The sequence below is a fragment of the Notamacropus eugenii genome, chromosome 1 (assembly GCF_028372415.1).
Source record: "Notamacropus eugenii isolate mMacEug1 chromosome 1, mMacEug1.pri_v2, whole genome shotgun sequence".
Classification (NCBI taxonomy): domain Eukaryota; kingdom Metazoa; phylum Chordata; class Mammalia; order Diprotodontia; family Macropodidae; genus Notamacropus; species Notamacropus eugenii.
This window is the reverse complement of record NC_092872.1, coordinates 44,696,891-44,721,982: the sequence shown is the minus strand read 5'-3', so window position 1 is coordinate 44,721,982 and position 25,092 is coordinate 44,696,891. Positions and strand designations below refer to the sequence as shown.

The following is a 25,092-nucleotide window of genomic DNA, read 5'->3' as shown; positions in this document are numbered from 1 at the left end:
AGTGTCCAGGATTAGGGAGTCTTTATGTACTCTGGCCTGGTCAGACCACATCTAGAATATTGCCTTCAGTTCTGGTGCCACATTTTAGGAATAATGACGTTTTTACAGTGCTTTAAGTTTTGTGAAGCATTTTACATAGTACATTATCTCATAACAACCCTGTGAGGTAGGGCCTATGGGCATTATTTTCTCTGTTTTCAAGGTAAGGACACTGAAGCTTATGGAGGTTAGCCAATAAGTGTTAGAGGCAAGATTGATCCCAGTTCTTCTGGATGTAAAATCCAGTATTTAATTCATGAGGCTCTACTGTTTCTTAGACTTGAATCTAATAAGCTGGAGAGTATCTAGAGGAGGAGAACCAGAATAGAGAAAGGTCTTTAAATATGCCATATGAAAATTGGTTTAAGGAAATGATGACTGAGGTGGGGTGGGGGTGGGGGAAGGAAACGTGGTGATTGTCTTCAAAGATGAAGGGCTGATGTATAGAAGAGTATTGAGTTTGTTCTTCTGGGAGTGTAGAACCAGGATGTTAAAGTCTACAGTGAGGCAGATGTAAGGGAAAAAAGGAAAACCTTCTTAACCCTTGAAGTCATCCAAAAATGCAGTGAACTCCTTCAAAAGGGTAAGGATTTGAGGTTGAAAGCTGATTTCTTGGGTATGTTGTAGACAGGATTGTTGTTCTGGTTTGGGGTGGATTAGGTGGCCTTGGAGGCTCCTCCCAACTCTGAGATTCTCATGATTTTGTGGTTCCTTGGTTAAAATGGAATTCAAACTATATGGCCCAGAAAACTTACTGTTCTTAGGGGCTAGCGACAGCTACTATATATCCAGTGATTTTTGTTCTTATTGATGTAAGCACCGCTAACAATGCACGTTATAGCCTGTTCAAGCCTTTTTCTCTGTCATTTTTGAAATGAGGAGACTGCACTGCATAGCCTCTACACTTTCTAAATCTATGATCCTTTCAATGTACTGAGGACCTTCCTTGAGATAGAGATTCTTCTGGATAGAATGACATGGTCATAAGGTAACACAAATCCAGGTTTCGTGATCTTAGAAAGCCATAATGGAGTGGCAAGGAACAATGGGATCATGGATTTAGAACTGGAAGTGACTTCGGAAGCAATCTAATCTATGCTCCTCATTTTTATGAATGAAAAAACTAAGGCTTAGAGATGTTAAGTGTCTTGCTCAAAAAGGTAGTTAGTAGCAAAAGTGGGATATAAACCCAGGTCTTCTGACTCCAAATTCATCACTCTTCCCATTAATGGTACCATGCTCTCTCTTAATAGATGATAGATGTGGGGAGAGGAGGTGAAATTGATTGAGGACATGGAGAAGGTGGAGAAGGAGAATGGAGGAGAAAGTAGAATTCATGGAGGAGTGGGCCAGATGAGAAGGTGAAACTGATGGAAAAACTGGGCAGGTGGAATATATTTGTCAGTCATTTCAGAGTACTGCTAAAAGCTTCCCTCATCCCAAATGTTCTTCATTTCTTGGGAAACCTCCATCAAATTACAAATGTTATCTGATATTCTTAACCATTGGCTCAAATAAGTCAGAGTTAGAGATTTTAGAAGTGGGTGAGACCTTAGAAGTGATCAAGTTAGGTTGGGCAAGGAGTGAAGTCCTAAGAGAAACATCAATATGTTTTGATGGGGCCATTATTGGAAAAAGGAAAGCCTAGAGCATGAGGTCATGGCTATGTGGTGGACCCACAAAAGCCTCGGTGGGATACAGCTGCCCTACATCAAGCAGGATCAAAATAACCAACAAGTAGCCTCAGGCACACAAATCTTCAGCACTGAACCAGGGTTGAGTGGTTCATACTGTTAGTGGTTGACTCAGCACTATTTCCAACCTAGATTATCCTGTGTTCCTTCCTAGAATCATACACTGTCAGAACTGAAATAGACCCTAGTTACAGTCTCCTCACTTTGCAAAAGAGACAAATGAGACCCAGATAGGAAAATGATTTTCTCAAAGTCACACATCTGTTAAAAGGATTGATGGGGAAGATGGCGGAGTAGAAAGACGCACATACACATAGCTCCGAACCCACAACCCACAGAACGGCTAGAGGGGACCAATCCACGGTGAATTCTGCACCCAGACGCCACGGAATATTGGAGCGAGGGAGATTTCTGTTCTGGAGAGACCTGCAAACCTCTCGTGGGGGGTCCTTGGCGCTGTGGACTGGGCGTCGGGACTGGGAGCTGAGTGCAGCCCTGCAGCGGCCGCGACACCGTGAGGAAAAGATCCGAACAGGCTACGGGGACGAGATATCCTGCAGCCACGAGGGTCCCTCCACCCACAGAGGGACCTGCAAACCTCTCGCAAAAGGTCCGTCGCGCTGCAGACACGGAGCCCAGCCCGGACCTGCAGCGGCCGCGGCTCCGAGAGGTACAGATCTGAGCAGGCTTTAGGGATGGGATCTCCAGCGGCCGCACAAGCCCCCCCACCCACAGGTGACGAGGGTCGGTGAGAGAGTCTCTTTGGCGGGTCGAGAGGGGAGTGGGGTGCCCCCATGGCTCGGGGCCCCCCCGGGAGATAGAAGCTGAGAGGCGGCTGCAGACAGGGGCTCCCCAAGCGGGCGGGAGCCTGGATCCATTGTGGAAGGTCTGTGCATAAACCCCCTGAGGGAACTGGGCCTGAGAGGCGGCCCTGCCCCCACCTGACCATCTGAACTTAATTCTCACACTGAATAGCAGCCCTGCCCCCGCCAAAAGCCCTAAGGCGGGAAGCAACATTTGAATCTCAGTCCCCAAACGCTGGCTGGGAGGACCAGGAGGCGAGGTGGGTGTGAGGAGAATATTCAGAGGTCAAGCCACTGGCTGGGGAGAATGCCCAGAAAAGGGAAAAGAAATAAAACTATTGAAGGGTACTTTCTTGGAGAAAAGACACCTCCTCCCTTCCTTTCTGACGAGGAAGAACAATGCTTACCATCAGGCAAAGACACAGAAATCGAGGATTCTGTGTCCCAGCCCACCCAATGGGCTCAGGCCATGGAAGAACTCAAAAAGAATTTTGAAAGTCAAGTTGGAGAGGTGGAGGAAAAACTGGGAAGAGAAATGAGAGGGATGAAAGAGAAGCATGAAAGGCAGATCAGCTCCCTGCTAAAGGAGAACCAAAAAAATGTTGAAGAAATTAACACCTTGAAAACTAGCCTAACTCAATTGGCAAAAGAGGTTCAAAAGGCCAATGAGGAGAAGAATGCTTTCAAAAGCAGAATTAGCCAAATGGAAAAGGAGATTCAAAAGCTCACTGAAGAAAATAGATCTTTCAAAACTGGAATGGTACAGATGGACGCTAAGGACTTTATGAGAAAGACAGATATCACAGAACATAGCGTGAAGATTCGAAAAATGGAAGATAATGTGAAATATCTTATTGGAAAAGCAACTGACTTGGAAAATAAAATCAGGAGAGACAATGTAAAAATTCTGGGACTACCTGAAAACCATGATCAAGAGAAGAGCCTAGACATCATCTTCCATGAAATTATCAAGGAAAACTGCCCTGAGATTCTAGAACCAGAGGGCAAAATAAATATTCAAGGAATCCGCAGAACACCGCATGAAAGAGATCCAAAAAGAGAAACTCCTAGGAACATTGTGGCCAAATTCCAAAACTCCCAGGTGAAAGAGAAAATATTGCAAGCAGCTAGAAAGAAACAATTCAAGTATTGTGGAAATACAATCAGGATAACACAAGATCTAGCACCCTCTACATTAAGGGATCGAAGGGAATGGAATAGGATATTCCAGAAGTCAAAGGAACTAGGACTAAAACCAAGAATCACCTACCCAGCAAAACTGAATATAATACTACAGGAGAAAAAATGGTCTTTCAATGAAATAGAGGATTTTCAAATTTTCTTGATGAAAAAACCAGAGCTGAAAAGAAAATTTGACTTTTTAACACAAGAATGAAGAGAACCATGGAAAGGTGAACAGCAAAGAGAAGTCATAAGGGACTTACTAAAGTTGAACTGTTTACATTCCTACATGGAAAGACAATATTTGTAACTCTTGAAACATTTCAGTATCTGAGTACTGGGTGGGAGTACACACACACACACATGCACACACACACATACATAGAGACAGAGTGCACAGAGTAAATTGAAGAGGATGGGATCATATCTTAAAAAAAAATGAAATCAAGCAGTGAGAGAGAAATATTGGGAGGAGAAAGGGAGAAGTTGAATGGGGCAAATTATCTCTCATAAAAGAGGCAAGCAAAAGACTTATTAGTGGAGGGATAAAGAGGGGAGGCAAGAGAAAAACATGAGGTCTACTCTCATCACATTCCACTAAAGGAAAGAATAAAATGCACACTCATTTGTATAGGAAAACCTATCTCATAATACAGGAGAGTGGGGGACAGGGGCACAAGCAGGGTGGGGGGGAGGATGGAGGGGAGGGCATGGGGAGGAGAATGCAATCCGAGGTCGACACTCATGGGGAGGGAAAGGATCATAAGAGAATAGAAGTAATGGGGGTCAGGATAGGATGGAGGGAAATATAATTAGTCCTATACAACACAACTAGTATGGAAATCTTTTGCAAAACTACACAGATTTGGCCTATATTGAATTGCTTGCCTTCCAAAGGGAAGGGGTGGGGAGGGAGGGAGCTAAAGAAGTTGGAACTCAAAGTGTTAGGATCAAATGTAATGTTCTTACCACTGGGAAATAAGAAATACAGGTTAAGGGGTCAAGAAAGCTATCTGGCCCTACAGGACAAAAGAGAAGACGGAGACAAGGGCAGAGAGGGAGGATAGAAGAGAGAGCAGATTGGTCACAGGGGCAATTAGAATGCTGGGGTTTGGGGGGCGGAGGGGAGAAAAGGGGAGAAAATTTGTAACCCAAAATGTTGTGAAAATAAATGTTAAAAGTTAAATAAAAAAAAAAAAAGGATTGATGGGTCATCAGAAAATTCCTGGTGGAGAAGTAACTAGAAGGATGTCAATGACTCACTGCTGTCCTCTTTCCCCTCCAAGTGGACTGTGACTCCTTGGCTGTCAGGCCATGAAAGGATACATCTTCATTTGTCTCTCTCAGGGGGAAGCAGATAGCATCTTCCCAATACTCAGGTGATCAGATATAGGCTGTGTCTTGGCTTCCTTCACTCTTGGTCATTCCCCTGGTCACTGGATGTTCTCTGATTGACTCAGAATCACATTTCCCTTATCCTTTGGCCATGACTCAACTGATTGACTCACCTTTGACCTTGGACCTGTGCTTCTCCTACCTTTTCCTCACATAGCCAGAGGTGACATTCTTGGACTGCTCCTGATATTGTCAAGGGGCAACGGAGAACCATTCACTGCCTGCAAGACATTGTTACCTGGAAACATCTCCAAAACAAGCTCATTATCTCTTCCCACTTTCCACCCTTCTTTCTAACCTCCCTATTAATGTTGAAGGCCCTACCATCCTCCAAGTCCCTCAGCTCACAACCTAGTTGTCACCCTCGACTCCTTAGTTTTTGTCACACTCTGTATTCAATATGCTGCTAAGTCTTGTTAATTCTGGCTTTGGCACATCCCTGGTACATGCCCCTTCTCTCCAAAGACACTGCCACCACCCCAGGGCAGGCCATCGTCTCTTCATGTCTGGGCTATTGCAATGTCTGTCCTCCATTCCTGGAATGCTCTCCCTCCTTGTCTCTGTCTTCTGGTTTTCCTGGCTTCCTTCAGGTCTCAGCTAAAATCCCTCCTTCTGCAAGAAACCTACCTTGTTTCCACTTAATGCTAATGCCTTCTCTCTGAGATCGTCTCCAGTTTCTCTTGTATAGATCTTGTTTGTACATAGGTTGCATTTTGTCTTTCCCATTAGATCATAAGCTCCTTGAGATCAGGGGTTGTTTTTGTCTTTTTTTTTACACCATCCACACAGAGCTCAGTGCCTGGCACATAGGAAGAATTACCTAAGGGCTTGTTGACTTGCTGCAGGAATGATTGAGCTTCTCACCAGGACTCTGATCTCTGGCAGCAGTTAGGGCAAATCTCACCAGATGATGCCACTCTCCAGGAGGGGCCAGATGGGGGTCAGAGGATCATAGATTTAGAGTTCAAAAGGAACTTAGAGGAGGCCATCTAGTCCAATTCCCTCATTTTACAAGTAAGAACAGTGGTAGAAGAGAAAAAAAATTATTTTTGAAGTGATGTCCTTTGATCCCCCTGTGCTTAAATTTTGTGTAAATACCTGAAGTCTAATTTTTACTTGGGAAATAGCTCATAGGTCCTTAGCACAGCTCCTGGTACGCAGGGGTGTGCTGGAGGCACCTCATCCTGGCTCTCCCTGGCTCAAGAGAGCTGATTGGTAAATTTTCAGCATGAGCATTTACAGCTTGGAAATAAGCAAATGCTACAAATTAAGGTTTGATTATTATTTTATTAATTGCCAAGATTTAAGAATGTTATAGGGAAAATGCTAATAATGCAGATTTAACTTAAAAATGTGTCCAGAGAGCCACTTGTTAAACATTTACCAACAACCTTCTGTATGTACCCTTAATATTATGAAACAGTTTAAAAATCCCTGCTGTGGTAAATAGAAAATATTTATGAATTGATTATTTTAAATAACAATACACTGGTTATTGGCTTAATTAAGCTTTCAATTTATTTGGGGAAGTAAATATTGAAAAATTAAACAATAAGTTTATCAATAATAGGAGTAGTAATACATGATTATAGAACTAGAGCTGGAAGAGACTTCAGAAGCCTTCTAGGGCAACCTTCTAATGTTATAGATGAGGAAACTGAGGCCTGAGCTGCTCAGGTGAGTTATCCAAGGCCACACAGATAGTAAACTTCAGATGAGATATTAATAACAATAATAGCTAATGTTTATATAGTCCCTACTATTTGCCAGGTACTTGCCAGGTACTAAATACTTTACAATTATTATCTTATTTGATTCTTATGATATCCTCAGGAGGTAAGGCTATTATTGACCCTATTTTATAGATGAGAAAACTGAGGCAAATAGGCAAGGTCATTTGCCTGGGGTCATACAGCTACGTGACTCAGACTTCCTGACTCTAGGTCCAACAGTCTATCTGATGCATGGCCTTGCTGCCTGAGATTTCAACCCAGGTCCCCTGTCTATAGAGTCAAGGTTCTTCCTGCTGAGGGGTGTGGCCAAGATGTTCGCCAAGATCCTTCCCAGTTCTAAATCTTACTGGACTCTTCATGAACTTGGGATCTCAGGAGTTCCTTTCTTTCCCTTCATTGAGATGATGACCTCTGGACAGGTCATGTGCTGGGCTGCATCCTACATCTACTTTCTTCCATGGTCCCTGGTTCCCTGTGTTTTCAGCAAGTGTGTAATTACCCTTCGTGGTGGTGGAGGGATAACCCCTAGGACAGTGGGGTGGGGTTGATGTGAGATCTCACTGACTGCTTACTTCGCTGTTAATTAAACATCTTTTGTTCTGAACTAATCTGTCCTTTCTGGTGGCTTAGTTCTGTTTTACCCCACTGCCTTAGTTTGCAAGGTGTGTAGATACATATGTTGTTTTCTACCTGGATAATGTGAGCTACTTAGGGCAGGGATTTTTTTTCCATTTTGTCTTTGTAACTCCAGAGCTCTAGAACAAAGCACATGGGTGCTTCCTAAATGTTTATTGTTGAATTAGTAAAAATAATCCCATTAATTAGTGAACTGAGTGGGTGCTGATCTCCAGAGCTTCTTGAACTTGGGGTACCTTTCTAGGGGCGCAGATATGAAGAGGCTTTAGGGACTATAGTTCTGTATTTTAACGTCTGCCTGCCTGACTTATTCTGTATTCTAAATTCCCTTTCAACTCAGTAGTTCTACATTCTAAGGTGCCTTACAGTTCTAACAACCTAGGAACCGTTATTTATGATGTTAATCCTGTGTGTTTCCTAACCCCCCTGCCCTCTGGGGCATTTCTGGCCTTCCTTTCCTTGATCCCAAGTGCGCTAGTGACATCTCACAGATTGTGGTGCTGCTGGGCAAAACCTCTCTCTGGCTGAGTCTGAATTCTGAGGGAATATTGCCTGGGAAGTAACGGTGATATGTTTACAGCTAGATCACAGTAATTGTTTTCCTTTTCCCCTCTCTGCTGGTGACCTGATGATGTTGGAGCGACTAATTGTGTTAGCACCTAAGCCCCCATGTTCCAACCATACCTTCTAATCAAATGAATGGGAAACCGCACCCGGCCCCAGGATACCACTTAGCCACAGAGCCTCCTAAATGGCCTGAGCATCTGTTCATCCCTGAAACCTAATTAGCACTTTCCTTGTTACTCTCCCTTAATGCTCTCAGGCTCTGTCTACACCAAGAAATCTAGCCTGGGAAGCAAAATCGTTCCTGCCTAGTCATGAAAGGGCAGATAGAGGGGGCAGGGGTGGTGGAAGAAAGTGGCAGAAAGAGGGAGCAGACTTGGAGCTACAGCCACACAAATGAGAAAATGTCATGGCTGATGGAAAGGACAATAGATTTGGAATCAAGAGATGTGAGTTTGCATTCTCATCCTGCCATTCTTGAGCAAATTGTGTATTCTTGAGCAAATTCATTTCTCTGGGCCTCAGTTTCTCCAATTTTAAAAATGGAGATGGGGTATGTGCTTCACCATCTTAAAGTTTCCTTCAAGGGCTAGATCTGAGAATCTAGGACCAGTATTCAAGTCCCACTGAATAACAGTATGACCCATATAAGTTTTGAGCCTCAGTTTCTCATCAGTAAAATGGAGATAATGATATCCGCCTTTCTTCTCTCACAGGCTATTGTGTGAGAAAAGGGATTTCTGAACTGTAAAGCACTATATATCAGCTCTGTGACTTTGGACAAGTCAATCTCCTTGTTCCTCAATTTTTTGAGAAATGTAAAATTAGAGAATTGGATTAGATGACTCCGAGGTCACCTCCAGATCTATGTCTATGATCTTAAATGTGTATTACTATTTTTAACCAGGTTTCTCTACAGTGCTTTGTCCCCAGAGGCACAAGAAGAGAAAAAGCAGTAAGTGTTCTTTGCAATCCTTAATAAACATCAATAAAATCCTAGTACTTCCATTTAGTTATGTAGGAATATCATGGTTAATGAATCTTCTAGGAAAAAGTATCCCTTTAACACAATTGGCCTAGTTGAAAGTGGAGATCCTGGGTCCAACCACTTCATTTTATAGATGAAGGGAGTGATTTGTGTAAGGTCACACCATCATTTAGGGTTTGAGCTGGGATGGTTAATAAGTGTAAAAGTGATGATGAAGGGAGTGACTTGTGCAAGGTCATACCATCATTTATGGGCTGAGCTGGGATGATTAGTTAATAAGTGTGAAAATGATGGGTGAAGAGGAGGGTTGGAGTGTAAAGACATCTGATGTGAATAACTTTCATTCCCGGTTCTAGTGCTGAAACTTTCAAAAACTGGTCTTCCATCTGAGAACAAATACAGCTAAGGAGGAAGGTAGGAAGTGCTCCGATCTTTCTACCTTTTCCTATTTCTATTTCTCCCTCCTTTCCTCCCTCCCTTCCTCCCTCCCTCCCTTCCTTCCTTCCTTCCTTCCTTCCTTCCTTCCTTCCTTCCTTCCTTCCTTCCTCCCTTCCTCCCTCCCTCCCTCCCTCCCTCCCTCCCTCCCTCCCTTCCTTCCTTCCTTCCTCCCTCCCTCCCTTCCTCCCTTCTTTCCTTCCTTCCTTCCTTCCTTCCTTCCTTCCTTCCTTCCTTCCTTCCTTCCTTCCTTCCTTCCTTCCCCTTTCCTTCTCTCCTTTCTCATCTCTTCCCTTTCCTTTCCTCTTCGTGTCAGTCCATCTCTCTCTCTCTCTCTCTTTCTCTCTCTCTCTCTCTCTCTCTCTTTCTCTCTCTGCCAGGATATGCTGGCTTTGTGTTTTTGTCTACTGGGACCAATGTTATTATTTATGAAGTTATCACTTATTAATTGTAATCTTTATAATAAAATAAAAACAATAGGGGCTGGGCTCCCCCCTTGCCACTATGGGACCATTTCATGGCCAACAAGGCGGTTTGCTAGCTCCACGCCCCAGTAGCAGAGAACTTGATGGAACCACCTTGCTTCTATTCATCAGCCTTCGATACACATCGACTTTGGAGACTGTAGGCTCCAGTGTTACAATCACAGCAATATTAGAATAACAACTTAAAACCAATCATTTTTATGGGAACACACACAGTATAAAAGGCCTGACTATCTGAGTACACATATAACATCAGCGGCTATTGCCCAATAAAGCTGTCAGTTAGAGAAACATCACAGCGAGTCCTTGAACAATATCTTCCGAAGTTTAAACAGGGAGAGAACACCTCACAAATCATTTTTCATGGCAGTAGGGGGAAGAAAGAATCGATATCCAGGGAGCAAATGGATTGAATGGACTGGCCTAAGGTATCAGAGAGAAAGGAGATTCTCTAACTGGGTCCAACCTTATCTTCAGGCAGGTCAGTACTTTGTCGGGAAGGGACACTGGGCTAGCCTAATCCAGAACCACATCAAGAGAATTAATAGAAACAGACTTTGAGAACTGGAAGGGATTTTAGAATATAGTATATCAGTGCAGGAAAGGTCTTTAGAAAATAGAATATTAGACCTGCCATCTCATCTTATGCCTAGAATATACTCATAGGGTCATAGGATCATAGGGTTAAAGCTACAGGGAACCTTGAAGGTCTTGGAGTCCAGTTGTCTTGTTTTAAAAATAAGTAAGCAGGAATCCATAGAGGTTAGAGTCCCACAGTTAATATAGCTTATGTAGGATTTGAACTCAGGTCTCCTTGACTCCCAAGTCCAGCTCCCTTTCCACTATTTCATGCTGCCTCTCTTTTTATCTCTACTTCTCTCCTCATATTTTTTCATTTCCATCTCTTGTCCTTCAAGAATCAACTCAGGTGCAGCCTCTTCAGTGATGCTTTCTGTGACATCCCTAGTGGTTGGTCCTCTCCTCCTTATCAATTAATTTTGCATAATGCTTAATTGTGTGTACATTATGTCATACTCTCCTCTCCTTACCCCTATCTGCTTCCTCTGCCAGATGGAAAGTCAGCTCCTTAAAGTCAGAGTCTGCTTTGTTTTTCTATACTCAGCACCTGGCACATTACCTTGTACGTAGTAGGTGCTGAGGAAATATTTGTTGAATTAAACTGACTTGATTGTTGGACTGCTGCAATGGCCTTCTAATGAGTCTTCCTAACTCCCTTTCCCTCCCTTTCTCAATCCATCCCCCACACAGCTGACAATGTACTATTCTTAAAACACCAGTCTGACTATATCACTCTCCTGCTCAAAAAGCAGCAATGACTCCCTATTGCCTTTGGGATCAAATGCACACTCCTCAGTTGGACAGTTAGAGTTCTTTATATCCTGGCTCTAACCTAACCTTTCTGGCTTTATTATAAGTAACTCTCTTTAACACACTCCTCTGTCTAGCAAAACTGGCTTTCTTGTTGTACCTCCCTCTCATGACTCCAGCTCTTAGCTCCTTGTACCCACATAGGCTATCTTCCATATTGGGAACACACTATCTCCCCACCTTCACTTCTTAAAACCCCTTGTTTGCTTCACAGTCCAATTCAGATGCCACTTCCTGATTCCCCTGCTGTTACTGCCTTCCTTATTCCACCCCTCAGTTATCTTGGATTTATATTGTACATATTTTTATATCCTTATATGCATATTTGTTGTTTTCCCCTTTAGACTGTAAGTTCCTTGAGGATGAGGAACGAATGCTTCATTTATGTCATTGTATCCAGATCCCAGTGCAGTGCATGGCACATATTAATCACTTAACAAATGTTTGTTAACTAATTGATTGATTGGTTACTTGAATGACCCCGTGAATACATTTGAATTTCAGTTCTTTCATTTACTCACTATGTGATCCTTAGTCATCTACTTTCTCCTTTAGACCTCAGTTTCGTTTGTAAAAAGAAGTTGGATTAGATCAAGAGTTCTGAACTTAGAATCTGTGAACTTTTTTAAAAAATAATTTTTGCTAATTATATTTCAGAATAATTGGTTTTCTTTGTAGTCCTGTGTATTTTATTTTATGCATTTAAGAATGCTATTCTGAGAAGGGCTCCGTGGACTTTACCACATTGCCAAAGGTGTTCATGACATAAAACAGGTTAATAAGTCCTACATTAGATGACCTCTAGATGTTCCTTTTAGGTCCCAGTACTGTGATCCAAAAAATTCTGACTTGTTGGGCCTCTGCAAGGTCAACTATTGTCAGTAGTCAGGCAGGACTGAGGCTCTTTTCTGCTCAGGCCTCTGGGTGATTGGATGGAAGGATGAATGGGAGATATTAGAGCCTCCCATGTACCACCTTTCTTGACCTGGTCATGGGATAGCAACTGGAAAGAATTTCCAGCAGCTGATATTCTAGAGGTCAGTGGTCAGAAATAGCCCATATGGGATTTACACACAGTAATTTTATAGACAGTTAAATCTGTAAAGATTGGGAAACGTGTACTTAAAGCTGTGCAGAAAGATAACTGCCAAGTTTCCTCTAATCTATTGGAGAAACATAAAAGCCAGTGTGGTTTAATAGTCTGAAAGCTCAGTGGGTCAATTTAGGAATGTTGCTGACAAGGAGGACAGAGGCAGCATCATGGGAGGGCTGGCCTGGGAGCCAGGAGGCCTGACTTCAGCAGCTGGATAGATCACTGACTTGCTAGTGTGACCTTGGATAAGTCACCCACCTCTGTGGGTCTTTCATTTTCTCACCTATAAATTAAAGGGATTGAACTAGACAAGTTCTAAGGTCCTTCCCAACTCTGAACATTCTATGTTTTTGGGTCTGTTTTCACTCTGTGATTCAAGGTTTCATGTTCTAAAGGCCCCTTCTGCTTTGATATTTTATGTACCATATTCTAAAGTCTCTCTTATTTTGGTGATTCTGTGTTTCATGTCCTAAAGTCCTTTCCAGATTTGACATTCTATATTCCATGTTCTCAAGTTCCCTTTGGTTTTGGTGAATTCTACATTCTGTAGTCCATTTCACCTCAGACATGGTAGGTTTCATGCTCTAAAGTCCCTTTCAGCTCTGAACTTCTTGGGCTGTGTTCTAAGTTCCTGCCCAGCTCTGACATTCTAAATGTTCTCATTTCTAAAATCATAGACTGTTATTTTAAATGAAATTGAGGTACAGGTCAGATTACAAAAAGCCGGGGATCTTGGAACAGCTCCTCCGACCCGTGGGGAAGTGGACCTCCAGGGAGCAACAGGATTAAGGAGAGAGAGCCTGAGACCTGGTATAGCCTCTGGCTGCTCTCAGAGGAACATGTCAAATGTGAAATTTCAGATGTGAAGCTACCTGTTGGTCTCCTGGGCAGCATTTCAGCTTGCTCTATTGGACTTGGCTGACTCCCATGGTTAAGTACTGTATGCATTCATTCATTCATTGATGCTAAGTACATGTAAAGCAATCTACATTTCTGAATCATGAATTAAAGTACAGTGGACAGTACCACAAAATACTAGAGTTATCCTGCATGGTAGCGTGAAAAAGTGCTTCCTCCCTTTATATGGATTGTTTGTGGGTAGCACTGTTAGTTGGGGAAATTTTTTTACAGCTGTGCATTGTGAAGAGCTTGGAAGTTCTTACACAGACAGTTGGGAGCCACTAAAGAATTTTGAGCAGGGGTTGATGGTTCTAGAACCAGGCTTTAGGAAGCTTAATTTAGCAATGTGTGCTGTCTGTATTAGAGGGAGAAAGACGAGAGGTGGAGAAACTGATTTGGAGACTAATTCAATAGTCTGTGATAAAGAGCTAGGATAGCAGCCATGGGAAGGGAAGGAAGGGGACAGATGGGGCTGATGATGTCCCTATGAGTGAGCTCTTGGAGTGGGAGAGGGTTCTCAGTCTGGCCACCTCCAAGTCTACCAAGCTCCCAATGTGTGTGGGCTTTCCTCCTCTGCCTGCTGGGCCAAGCTGCCTATCTCATATGTTGGCAGCTCCTGGCTGCTCTTCTGATGGTGCCCTGAAGCCAGACTGACAGCTGGGTCCTGGTCTCCCTCCCTCCCTCCTTCCCTGGAAGCAGTCGCCCCAGGCTATGAGCACTTATCTTTGACCATAGATTCCTTTGACACTGTGGAGCCCTGTTGGGGTGTGGTGACTGGGCCAAAACTATATCTTTTCCTGCTGCCATGGGGGCCCTCTGCAGTAGGGGGTGGCCTGGGCTTGCTTCCAGCTACATCCAGCTAGGAGAGTCTAATTTGAAACCTGTGGGGGGTGGGGTGGGAGGCGGGGGCATCTGCCTAGCTTTGCCAATGGGGGTAGCATAGAAATGTGTAGGATGGGATGATAGGATGGGTGACCTGTAGAGTACAAAATATTTAACTTTAGAAATAGAGAATCCTAGAACCTAAGAATCCCAGAACTTTAGAATTCTGGAATCACAAAATCTTAGAATCGATGTATAGAGTATCCTTTTGTCCTCATATACTTCTCTTAAACAAGTTCAGAGTTTCATGACCTGAGAATCTTTTGACTTTGGTAAAGGTGCTCATTAGTGGATTGTACCTAACAACTCAGAGTCCCACTGATATCAAGTCTACCTATTTGGCATATAGAATCAAAATATACACCATTCACTTTCGGGAAATTGTAGCTCAGAGTTTTAGTTCAAAGAAACAAAGCATTGTATGTGGATAATAGGAATTAGTTCATTTTGAAGTCTACCTTGCAAGAGGAACTAAGCTTTGGTTACTTTTACCTATGGTACTAAAGTCAAGCAGGAAAGATACTCAGAGATAATATATATGGAAGAGGGCCCCTATTGTTCAGGGTAAAGATGGAAGATTCATATTCATAGATTGAAGAGGGGTGTATTATAGTGAAAAGGTCCTTGGGGAAGTTAGTGAATCAGTCAACAAGCATTTATTAAGTACCTACTGTGTACCAGGCTCTGCAACAAATATGGGGGGACATACAGGAAGAGAGGGAAGAATGATAAAGATGTCTTTGTCAGAATCTTATTAGACAGACCATTCTTATGGGGGCCCATTGAAACTTCTGCTAAAGCCTAGAGAAAGCTCAGGAGAGAGAAGCACCCACATTCACATAGACACAGACATGTGGAAGTACACACACACACACACACACACACACACACACACAGAGAAGAGAGGGAAGGAAAGGATTATGAAAATACAATTGGAAACTTTCTCAGAGGCAGAGCATCCCACCTTCCTCCAGTTCTTCTTGCAAGCGCCTTCCAGAACTCACCCTCAGGGAGAACAATGTTGACCCTATTCTGAAATCTGTTTTTATTTTCCAGTTTTATCCTCTCCTTCAAACTGAAACTCATAAACTAACGATTATTTAGCACTTTACAACTTAAGAAGAGTTTTCCTCATGGCCATCCTGTGAGGTGGGTAGTGCAGATGGATTTTAAAAAAAACAACAACTTTATAGATGTATCGAGCTCAGCTTGAGAAAGAAGAGATTTCTCATAGGCACAGAGCAAGGGGAAGCTAGGACTTGACTTGATTTGGAATCCGGCCCTTTTGCCATTATACCATATGTAAATATTATTGACTCCTCACCCCACCCCCACCCTACCCTCATGGCAGCAGTATTTGATTCAGTGCTTTTCTGCTCTGGCCAAGTCATCTGGCCTTGGGGATGTAGTAGGAAGGTCATTGAGTTTCAAGTCAAAGACCTGGAGCCCTGGTTCTGCCATTCCATAGTCATATCACCTTAGGTAATTTCACTTTTCTAGACCTCAGTTTGCTTTCTCTGTAAAATTGGGAAATTTGCACTGTTTGTCTCATGGGTAGTTATATAGAAAGAACTGTAAAATTCCTTGATCGATTTTTGTCTAGATAGTAGAGTTATAAGGGACTCTTGTAATCATCTAGTCCAGAACCTGGGGTCCACAGACCCCCAAGACAAGGGGTCTGAGCATAGATTTCAGAGGACTCATTAACTGAGATTGGAAAAAAATATGCTTTTTCCTCTCTTCCCACAACCTAAATGTAACTTTTCCTTTAAGAACAGGGGCAACATAACATTATGAAACGGGGTCCACCTCCCATGTACACACACACACACACACACACACACACACACACACACACACACACAAGTGGCTAAGCACTTCTGATCTAGTCCAACCTCCTTATTTTACGGAGGAAGAAACTGAGGTCAGGAGGGATGAAGCGATTTGCCCAAGGTAGTAAATAGTAGAGCCAGGATTAGAACCCAGGTCCCCTCACTCCAAATCTAGTATATTTCCCATGAGAACATGCTGTCTCCTCAAAGTCACTCGCTCACTATTTTCTTGCAATGAGTTATTTGACAGATTGCAGGTTTCCTTCTCTGCTTCTTTTCTAATTTCTACAGAAGCAAATGCTCAGTTACTCATGGGCTAAGCTACAGGGAACAAAGATGTCAGAGGCCACCTACAGTGTATCTTCTGCCACATCTCGGTCTCCAGAGTTCAGATGGATTTTGCTTAGGTCTGTTGGCACTCTTCTGTCACCCTTGGAAAATCTGGGTGGTCTCTTCCCAGACTGACCAACTCTATAGAAGGTGTTCATGTCCCCAGGCATAATTCTTTACTTACTGTTTTTGCACCATCTTTGGTCATGAGGTTCTGGGTTTATAGTTAAAGGACCTGGCTTCAAAGTCTAACTCTTCTGGTTACCACCTGGGTGACCTTGGATCATTCACCCCCTTTCTCTGGGCCTCAGTTTCTTCCTCCATAAAATGCAGTGTTTGGTCCTAGATGATCTTTAAAGAGCCCTCTCAGTTCTAAAAGCTATGATCCTATAACTGCAAATGGAGCACTTACTCCACTCCACTACATAGAAGATTTCGAAGGTTGCTGCTGAGCCTGAATTTCAGAGCCTCTGCAGGCACTTGTCTATGTGTGAGAAATTATTTGGCAGAATAGGACACATAGATGTCTGAGCTGCTCTGTCTCCACAGCCCAGGGAGGTCTGAGATAAGACTTAGCAAGAGACAGGGCCAAACTTAACACTGGAAAAGCATCTCTCTCTCTCTTTGTCTAGGATGAGCAATGCCCCATGCCACATGGGTCAATGAAGTATGATGTTATCTCCAGATTACTACTGGATGGTGTGTGACTCTTTTTTTTTATTCAAGGGAAGAGTGGATACAGGGACTTCCTTAAAATTATTATATTCCCTTTCATGTTGCACCATTGCCTATTCCCAGATGCCTGGAAGTCAAAATATCTTGAATCACTACTTACTAAATATGGGACTTTAAACATGGAAGATTAAATGAAGTCAATTCATTTACGTTTTCTGAGCTTCATTTTCATCATCTTTAAAATGGGGATAATAAATAAGGTTTTACCCCTAATATTAAGCCCCAAATCTTATTTGTCTTAATTCAGCTTCTTGGAGCTGCCTTGGGAAGAATTATGGTATATACAGTGGCCTCCAAAGTAGGGACTGGGATGGTGGGAGGGTTGCTGCATCATGACCTCAAAGGATTCCTGGCTTGAATGTAAGAGGTATGATCAGCCTATCAGAAAGCTGAAAGATGGGGTGTATCCAGCCTTCCTTGAGATAGCCAGTCATGGGGCTTGTCTTCCAACCAGCCACATATATCCATCACCTGTAACAGGCTAATATTTCCCTACTTCACTCTCTTCTGTAGCTTAGCAGGGTGAGTTGGGCATCAGCCTCCCAGGGCAGTTACAATATTACTTCCACTGCAGCAACAGCACAGATGTCATTGAGAAATTCATCTTCACCCCATCCTCCAGCATTCCTATCAGGTAAAAAATATTTTGATAGGGGCAATGGTATGCTGGTAAATCTTTAACAACTACTCTCTCAAAAACACGTACCCACTGTATACTTTGAAGTTTAATTTACATTATTAACACTTTCTCCATCACTTAAATCTAGACAATCTACCAAAAAAATCAATCGTCCTGATTTGTAGTGATTGCTGATTTCTGGGGTATAAATACTCACACTGAAAATCTCACAGCTAGGTCCTGTGAGGTAGTTGGAGCTGGCTCCAGTACACCCCTGGGTAGAAGTGTGTGATCACAATATTTTAGAGACCATTGGTATAGAAGAGAGAGTATTTGACTTGGAATTAGGAAGATCTTGGTTCAAATTCTGACTCAAACACTCACTAGATGTATGTCTATAGGCAAGTCACTAAACCTATCCTAGCCTCAGTTTCCTTATGTATCAAAAGGGATTTTTGTTGTTCAGTCATGTCTGATTCTTCAGGACCCCATTTGTGACTTTTCTGGCAAAGATACTGGAGCAGTTTGCTATTTCCAGCTCATTTTTCAGATGAGGAAACTGAGGCAAACAAGGTTAAGTAATCTGCCCAGGGTCACACAGCTAGTAAGTGTCAGAGGCCAAATTTGAACTCATGAAGATGAGTCTTCCTGACTCGAGACCTGGGCAAGCTAACCACTGACCCACCTTGCTACCACCAAAGGGATAATAATGCCCATAATACCTACGGTACTTTAGAACCATTGTGAAGTTTAAGTGAAGCAATACTTACAGAGCTCCCAGGCGTGGACCAATTACTCCAGATGTGTGAGACTGTTACTTCCCATCCATCCTACCCATCCTTCTGCTTAAGCCCTAGGATTCAGTCCTTGCCAAGTTTCTGTTCCTGTTTCCAAGCCTCCCCGCATAGACACCAGCTGCATATTTCTTTATCTTTCTGTGTTGGCAGTAGAGATGAAAACCTGACTGCCCACCCACTAGCTTACCAGACTGGGGTTTGCCTATCACGAAAGCCTTCTTTTCAGCTGCCTCCTAAATGATTTACTCATTCACTTGTTTAAGTGACCACCTTTTAATGCATTTTATTATTCTGACCGCCAGTATTCCTTAGCACCTCATTGTGGCAGACAGAAGGGCCCTAGATGATTCTGCCAGTGACATACATGTTCTGGCAGTTCTTAAACAAGCTGGAGAGATATAAATCTTGGGCATGTGCAGCAGGTACAGCCCTGGATTGGGAGTCAGAAAGATCTTAGTTCAAATCCTGCCTCAGATTCTTTAATAGCTGTAAGATCTCAGTTAAGTCACTCCTTCAGGCAATGAGGCTAATAACAGCACATTCCAAAGTTGTTGTGGGGATCAAATGAGATAACAAATGGAAAATCCTTTGCAAACTTTAAAGCAGGATGTGAATGCTACTTATCATCCTTAGCCTCAGTCTGCCTTCATCCAAGGGCAGGTAACTAAGCTTAGCTTAGCTCAGAAGGCTCATCACCAAGTGGTCCAGAAGGAGATGGAACTTTTGGTCCTAATACTTCCCAGAGATGGTCATTAAGGCCAGAGGGACCATGCATCATGTCACTGTAGGCTGTACTCAGGCCACTGGAATCACAGATGATGAGATCATTGATTTAGAGCTGCAAGGGGTCTCAGAAGTCCCCCTGTTCAGCCTGATTTTATAGATGAGGAAACTTGTCCTTAGAGCAGCTAGCTAGCACAGTAGATAGGCCTTGGAGCCTGAAGTCAGAAAGACCTGAGTTCAAATCTGGTCTCAGACACTTAGTAGCTGTGTGACCCTGGCCAAGTCACTTAACTCTGTTTATTTTGGTTTCCTCATCTGTAAAATGAGCTGGAGAAGGAAATGGCAAACCACTTTGGTATCTTTGCCAAGAAAACCCAAAATGGGATCATGAAGAGTCAGACATGACTGAAACAACTGAACAACAGACTTTTCCATTTTTATATTTGGTCCTTCCTCCTCGTGTTTCTTTTTTCAGATCAAATAGCACATGCTGTCTGTGGGGAAAGAGAAGTTTAAAGTGTTGAGATACCTCACCTTCTGCCTGTCTTAGATGGTCTTTCCCCTCTCCCCTGGGGGAGAAGGGTGTAAAGTAACTTGCCCAAAGATACTTGGGTTATGGGCCTTAGAGATGGAATTTTAGCCTAGATCCTGTGAATCTAGACTTAGTGCTCTTGTATTGAATTAAAACTGGTTCTGGAATGGCATGTCAATCTACTTGTTTCTTGTTGATCCTCCCACAGGCAGAGAGTGTCAGGTTTGAAGAGGGGTGAGAAGATGGAGGAAACTTAATTTACTTTGGAGTGAATTGGGTGACCTTGCAGAAATTTTCCCAGGAGAGAAGTTGGTAGAACCTTACATACATCTGAGGAATGGACTTCAGCTTTGAAAGAAACTTGGCATTTTGAAAGGCAGAAAGAACCTAACACAGCTGCACTGAGTGAGGGGAAAGGGGGCAGTGGAGGTCATTTGGCCTTCCCAGGGGTAGGGAAAAGGGACCCTGACTCTGGACAAGTACAAGAGCAGAGCACCAGGATGGTTTGGGGGCAGCAGCAAGGGCTGAAGACTGACCAAGTGATTCAGCAGCTATCTCTGTGATCAGAGCCAACGGCCCACTCTGGAGGCTTTCAGGGAAACTGCTGACATTTGGTTTTTTTCCGGGGGAATTTTGGTCTGGAGACTGCAGTGGCAAGGGCAACTAGGAGTCTAGTTGTATGGTTTCTGTATGAATCTCAGGGTTATATGCACATTCTTGGCACATCTGTGTGCGCTATGTGGCTGAGGAGGGATGGTCTCTGTGTGTGTGCATATGTGTATATGTGTGTGTGTGTGTGTGTGTGTGTGTGTGTGTATGATACATGTTCCTGGGTTCATCTTAGTATTTGAGTATATATGTGTGATGTGTCTGCATGGTCCCTTTATGATCGTGTGTGTGTGTGTGTGTGTGTATGTGTGTGTGATATTTGATGTATGTTTGTCTCTGAGGGTCAGTGTGGGGTATGTGATGAACGAGGTATATGACTGCCTCCATGTTCCTGTGTGTGAGTGTATGTGAGGAGATGGTGTATGTGTCTCTATGTGTGTGTGTATTTTTGGTATGTCTCTGAGAGAAGGAGTATCTGTCTCATAGAAGGAGCTCAGGAGACCTGGGTTCAAATCCTATCTCTGCCATTAAATAGCTGATTGACCTTGAGAGCATTCTCTCTGAATCTCAGAGACTCCTCTGTAAAATAAGGGCATTAGACCAGATGGTTTTTAACTTCATTTCCAACTCTAATGCCATGACCTGGCATGTGCAGCCCCTATAGGAGAATGCAGAAGGTGGGGTGAGGGACTCAAGAACCCCTAACTCTCTCACCAAGGGAGAACATTTGTAGCAACCTCATTTCTGAATATGCACCCTCATACAGAGTGTCCCAGTCTTAGTGTAACAGAACTATTAAAGCTTAAAGCTGTTAAAAACATTTAAGAGTTTTAAGTTTTAAGAGCTGAAAGCTGCATTCAGGCTTTTGAGACACCCTGAATGAGCATGTGATGAATGCCTGTATTGATAATGCATTTTTGCTTATTGTTAATGTAATTTTGTTTCTTAATGAGAAAATCTTCCCCACCCATTAATGAGCCTGCCCATTGAGGGGAGTTTGATTTGGGAAGATTTGTAGGAAGTCACACACCTTTTGTTAATTTTCCAGCGAGGCACTGGTTCTCCAGGGTTGTGATGCCCTCCAGCTCTAAAAAGTGTATCAAGATTCTGAGGTGAGGTTTTACTTTGGGGCTTACTCTTTGGAAGTGTTTGTTTGGTCAGAGGAGATTCTGGGCAGCCTCTAAGGAGTCCCCCAGCTTTTCTCTCTCTGGTGCTTTTCTCTCTCTGGTAACTATGTATGTATGTAATGGTCAGATAGTAGGATCTGTTTGTTGATCTATGATGCATGTATTGCTTATGTCAGACAGTTGGAAGCCCTGTCTGTTGATTTTGATTTCTCTGTATTTTCTCTGAAGTTCACAGTGTTGACTTTTTCTCTTGAACTAAGTGAATGATATATGTGCTTGATTAAAGTAATGATTGACCCCTCAAAATTGTCTTTCCTTTTAGAAAAGCACATCAAAGAACTGGTGATAGCAGGCCCTCCTGTGTGTGTCAGGGTGCTTGCTTCTACAATGCTTACTCATGCCTCAGCCTGGGACAGTCCTGAAGCCCCTGTCAGGTACCACAGGTGCATGGAAGATGGAGTAACTGTTCATTCTCATTCTAGAGTTCTCCATGGCGTTGGTTAAAAAGTTCCCACCATGTTTTTTCTTTTTTCCCTTCCTCTCTCTCTCCCTCCCTCTTCCTTCCTTCCTTCCTTCCTTCCTTCCTTCCTTCCTTCCTTCCTTCCTTCCTTCCTTCCTTCCTTCCTTCCTTCCTTCCTTCCTTCTTTTCTTCTTCCCTTTTCACAGGGTCTGACAAATAATAGATAATTGAGAAATGTTTGTTAAATTGGACAGAGTACTTCAGAAGACTTCATCTGTGTAGGTACTTCCTCCAGTGATATAATTTACAAACTTTGTTGCCTTGATAGATACTTCCAGGAGTAGCTGTTTGCAAGCAACATAAAAACAAAACAAAACAAAACAGAAAACCACAAAACAGCTCATTAGCTGGCTGTTGCTTTTCTAGTGATGAGTCTCTCCATCCCTAGCTAGGCTTACCCTCAAGATGACAGATAACAGCCCTTCTCTGGGCTCCTACCAGAAGCCTTTCCAGCTTGGTAGGACCTGCCCCAGTTCACACTCTACTCTCAGAGCCCAGAGTCACCTCTATACTTGGAGGAGGCTTTGGCATTTGATGCCAAATGGATTCAACTCTGGACATGGAGAACCACACGGGCAGTGGTAGTGGTGGTGGGGAGCTCCCTAAGTGAAGAGTTATAGGATTATAGAATCATAAATTTAGAACTAGAAAGGACGTCAGTAGCCCTTTACTGTAGCTTCTTCGTTTTGAGGGTGAGGATGTTGAGGCTCACAGGCTTTAGGTGAGTTGCCCAAGAGCATGAAGAATATAACAAATGGGGGCAAATCCTTTACTTGTAAAGTCAGTGCTCTTTGAGGTCTAACTTGCTGGATTATAGGATCTCCCCTATGAGGAGAGCAGGGCCAGATGCACACAGCCAGGCACCATCACCATCACCATCATCACAAACATTTCTACAGTCCTTCAAGGTTTCCAAGCACTGAACATATATTATCTCACTTGATGTTCACAGCAGCACTGGGAGGTGAGTACTCTTAGCATCCCTGTTTTACAGATGAACAAATAGAGGCCAAATGAAGTTGAATAACATGTCCTGTGTCACACAGACAGAATGTATCACAGGCAAGATTTGAACGTGGGTCTTCCTGACTCCTAAGTCCAGCACACTATTCACTAGGTCACCTAAGTGTCAAATTGAGCTCTTTTTTAACTTGACCCCTTGTTGATCTAGGCTGCTCCTGGGCTATTTCTTCCTCAAAGTCAGCCCTCACTTCTCCCCAGTCCTTTCTTGTGTTCTGTTGTGATTTTTGCTTTTGTTTCTCCTTCACATGCTGCCATCTGACAACATTGGTCATGTAGCTCCAAGGCTTCTCTTCCTAGTTCATAAGATGAGCTAAGTGTAGCATTGGAAGGGTCCAACCTCCCTCATTTATGAATAAACTGATGGAGTTTAAAGACTTGCCCAGGTTCACACAACTGGTTAAGTGTCTGAGGCAGGATTTGAACTCAGGACTTTCTAACTCCAAATCCAATGTTCTTCTATCCTCTGTGCCACCTTATTGCCTATCTGGCTTTTAATCTTGGCTCATTGGCTCTGTGAGTCTAATCTCTACCTGTATAATAACATCTTTTCTCTGTTTCCCAAATTGCACAGGATTCAATCACCATCATGGCATCTCCTCAGTGGCAGCCCAAACCAGAGTCTTGAGAGGCTCTGTAATAGCTCAATAGAGGCAGAACGGCTTTTTGGGGGTAGCTGAGGACAATGTACAGAGGCTAATAACTGAAGACAGTCTAAAAGGATTTATTTTTTCCTGATTTGTGAACTTATTTATATGAAAAGCCTTACAAAAGTATTTAAAAAGCCAGTTAGTTACATATTTAACAAATTGTCTTTATGGAATAGAATACAATGACACAAAAGGAAATATAAACTTCAGCAACAGCTAGAAGAGTGAGCACAGTATTTCCATTATCGTCGCCACCTTGCACCTATTGTGGAAATTGATGGGCATATTGTTCCGCTCATCCATACTTGAAGAACTCAGCTTGTTCAACGATTATTTCATCTTCTCTTTTTCAAGCATCTCTTGGCAAATGTATGAGTTTATTTGGATTATCAAAAGAGATTTTGCAGGTTCAGTCATCAGTATAGTGTAGTGAACAAAGTATTGAATTTAGAATTAGTGCACAAAGGAAAGAACACTGGATTTAGAGTAAAAGTCAGTCAGCAAGCATTTATTAGGCACTTATTGTGTTCTACTAAGGGCTAGGGACAGAACCTCCCGTGAATGAACTCACAGTCTAATGAGGGAGATAACATGGGAGGAAATATGTACAAAAAGATATAAATAGAATAAACTGTAGACAGCCAGTTAGTGCACTAGCATTAAGGTGGACTGGTAAACAGTCCCTGTAGAAGATAAGATTTTACCTGAGATTTGAAGGAAGCCAGGGAAGCCAAGAGGCAGAGACAGAGGGAGAACATTCCAGGTATGGGTGACAGCTGAGTAAAAATGCGTAGAATCAGGAGATGGATTGACTTGTGCAAGCAACAGCAAGGATGCCGGTGTAACTGGATCACTGTCTATGTGGGGGTAAGGTGTAGGAAGACTAGGAAGATGGGAGGGGGCAGATTATAAAGGGCTTTAAATGCCAAACAGGATTTTATATTGGATCCTAGAGGTGACAGATAATTTATCGAACAGGGACAAGACATGGACAGACCTGTGCTTATGAGGATCAATCTGACAGTGTGTTAGAGGATAAATTGGAGTGGAGAGAGACTTGGGGTAAGGAGGCTAACCAAAAACCTATTGCAATAGTTCTGGTATAAGGTGTTTAGGATTGCACCTGGGTGGTAGCAGAGTCAAAAGAGGGAAGGGATTGTAGATGAAATATGTTATGTAGGCAAAACTAATAGAATTTGGTGACAGATTGAGAGAGAGAGAGAGAGAGCAAGCACTGAGGATGATGCCTAGATTGGCTGAGAGGATGGGGGTATCCTAAGCAGTAATAGAGAAGTTCAGAAAGGGTTTGGTGAGAAAGATAATGAGTTCAGTTTTGGACATGTTGTGTTTAAGAAATCTACAGGACATCCAGTTGAAGAT

At 42.9% G+C, this 25,092-nt stretch overlaps 2 long non-coding RNA genes across 2 annotated transcripts in view; both read left to right on the top strand.

Moving 5' to 3' along the window:
- The window catches only part of LOC140497258 (uncharacterized), a 269,059-nt gene that overhangs the window by 183,775 nt on the left and 60,192 nt on the right, over positions 1-25,092 (top strand). The gene's annotated exons all lie outside the window — the stretch shown is intronic.
- On the top strand, positions 8,941-10,409 carry LOC140497261 (uncharacterized). Its single transcript, XR_011964590.1, has 3 exons — positions 8,941-9,001; positions 9,391-9,448; positions 10,325-10,409. It is a non-coding gene; the product is annotated as an uncharacterized lncRNA (long non-coding RNA).